Genomic DNA, 2,616 nt, shown 5'->3' on the forward strand with positions numbered 1-2,616 from the left:
CCTGGACCACCAGGACTTAGAAAACAAGCATCTTAGTTGAGGCCCCCTCTGAATGTTCCACTCCAACAAAGCCCCCTGGGTCTTTTCCTAACCCTGGATTAAGACTAAATTTCCCATTAACCCAGCAGAATGGGGTTTGAAGGCAGATTTAATTGATTGAAGGGAACTGAAGTAACGCACTCTTTGTTGCATATCCAATTTGTAAAGTAAAGTTTATACCTGCTTTGTGTGTGCTATGCCTGCTTCCCCAAATAGATGATGAGATGCTTTCTCAATGTAGAGATCATTTTATATCATTCATTTTATCAACAAATATTTATTAAGCACCTACAATGTGTCACGATTTGGGTACCAAGTATACATTAAACAAACAACTCAGATATGGCTTAGCTTTACAGCTTAGTGAGGGAGAAAGAAAACAAACAAATAAATATTATTTAATTAGAAATTGGAATGATTGATACAGAGGAAAATAATAGAGTTTTTAATCTTAACATCAGAGTGTCTAACTCAGAAGGTGGCCCTGAAGCCAGTGCAGTCACAGTGAGAGGAACTAGCTTCACTAAGTGTGCTCATGCCCCTGTACCTCTATTGGAGCAGTATCTTAACCTTGGTCCTGGGCCTAAGGTTGCTTTGTGGATTGCTGAGACCTTTCCCATCTTTTCAATTTTTGCTTTTAATACCTCAACTGCCATGCCCAATTTGTTAGCCATATTCAGTTGGTTACAGTCTCTGAGGAGATACTGAGGAGATAACCAGCTTAAGACTACCAACTCTGACTTGTCCTGCAGGTCTCAACATAAACATAAATTGCAAAAGCCTTATCTTGGTGGTTTTGATGGCCTGAAAAGTGGCTAAAGGGGTGTGGACACAAGAAGAGTGGTACAACATGAAATCAAGGGTATTTGGGGGAAAGTGTCCAGGACCATGGTATAAAGTTTGGATTTTGTTCTAAGTGCAATGGGAGCTGTATGAAAAGGTTAAACAGAGGAGTGTCTGTTTAATTTTTGTTTTGAAATACAGTCTGTTGTGCCAAGTATTAAGGTAAATGACTATTTATTATTGATGACTACTTGCTGAATTGAATTAAACTAGTGGTTGGTGGATGGAAGGAGAGAGTCCTCTAAGAAGATGCCATCCTTACAGCTAAGAGAGACTGGCAAGTTAAAAACCCAAAGGTTCAGTTTGGAATCCCTTTTAAGGGTCTAACTAAAAAAGTGGAGCAGCCCCGTGACAGTCACATGCTGCAATAATTGACAAGTTGCTCTAATTTCCTCCTGCCCAACTTTTTCCCTTTTCCAGTCTGACAAAATCACTGGGGAGTATTTTTTTTGGCAATCCCCTGTGTTTCTCAATTTAGGTTGATGTGTCAGAGATTCTAGGCAGTTAATGAATAGAGCAAAGTCCTGAGTGAAACTCATGATTTCAGAGGACAAAGTTAGGGTGAGGAACAGGGAGGAAAGCTGTCCATACATGGAAAGAGATCTCTGGGCAAAGGAAGGGAACACCAAAACCAGGGTCACAGAAGTTGTCTCAGACAGGGACATGTGGATGAGGTCTGAGCCCTATGGAAACATGAGTGATGTCATTGTGAAGCTGGACCCAGGGTCCCAAAAGAGCAGAAGGCTGGCATCATCACACAAGGGACCCAACGAGCTCAGACTTCAGGGAGGCCTCTTCGTAGCCCCCCAAGGATGTGGGAACAGCAAACATGGCCAATAGGGCCCTCGGGGTTGAGCTGCGTTTATCACTGTTTAGTTTTCACTTTTTTCCTTTAGTCTCCTGCCAGCATAGACTCCTGCCTTGACACTGGAGAGAGAAGAGGAAGGGGTACTGGTGCTCTGCATGCAGGAGACTTTAGGCTTCATAGGGAGAAATATTTCTTCCCCTAAGAGAGCCCCCTACTGGGACAGACCCAATTCCCTGAGGAGCTCATGGTATAGTTGTAGAGACAGACTTGCAAACTAATAGAAGCAATTTTTAAAAGTGTATGAGCTTTGAGGTTAGGCTTGGTTACCTATCTCCATCTTTCACTTCATTTTAATCATCAGAGTTTGGGCAAGTTATTTAACCACATTGGGCCTCAGTTTTGTAATCAATAAAGTAGAGACAACAATTATTTTTTTGGTGTTGTTGGAGACAGAGTCTTGCTCAGTGGCCCTGGGTAGAGAGCCATGGTTTCATAACTCACAGCAACCTCAAACTCTTGGGTTCAAGTGATCCTCTTGGCTCAGCTTCTCGAGTAGCTGGGACTACAGGCAAACCTGGCTAGTTTTTCTATTTTTAGTACAGACATGGTCTCACTGTTGCTCAGGCTGGTCTCAAACTCCTGAGTTCAAGCAATCCACCCACCTCAGCCTCCCAGAGTGCTAGGATTACAGGTGTGAGCCAATGTGCCTGGCCCTGTAATATTAATATTAACACTTATTTTAAGTACTTTTCTTTTTTTTTTACTGTTGCTTTGGCTAGAGTGCAGGGGCATCACTGTAGCTCACTGTAACCTCAAATTTCTGGACTCAAGGGATCCTCTTGCCTTACCCTCCTAAGCAGCAGGGACTATGGACACCTACCATAATGCCTAGCTAATTTTTCTATTTTAGTGGAGACAGGGTCTTA

Source organism: Otolemur garnettii, unplaced genomic scaffold (genome assembly GCF_000181295.1).
Source record: "Otolemur garnettii isolate 467f Iridium unplaced genomic scaffold, OtoGar3 scaffold00068, whole genome shotgun sequence".
Taxonomy (NCBI): domain Eukaryota; kingdom Metazoa; phylum Chordata; class Mammalia; order Primates; family Galagidae; genus Otolemur; species Otolemur garnettii.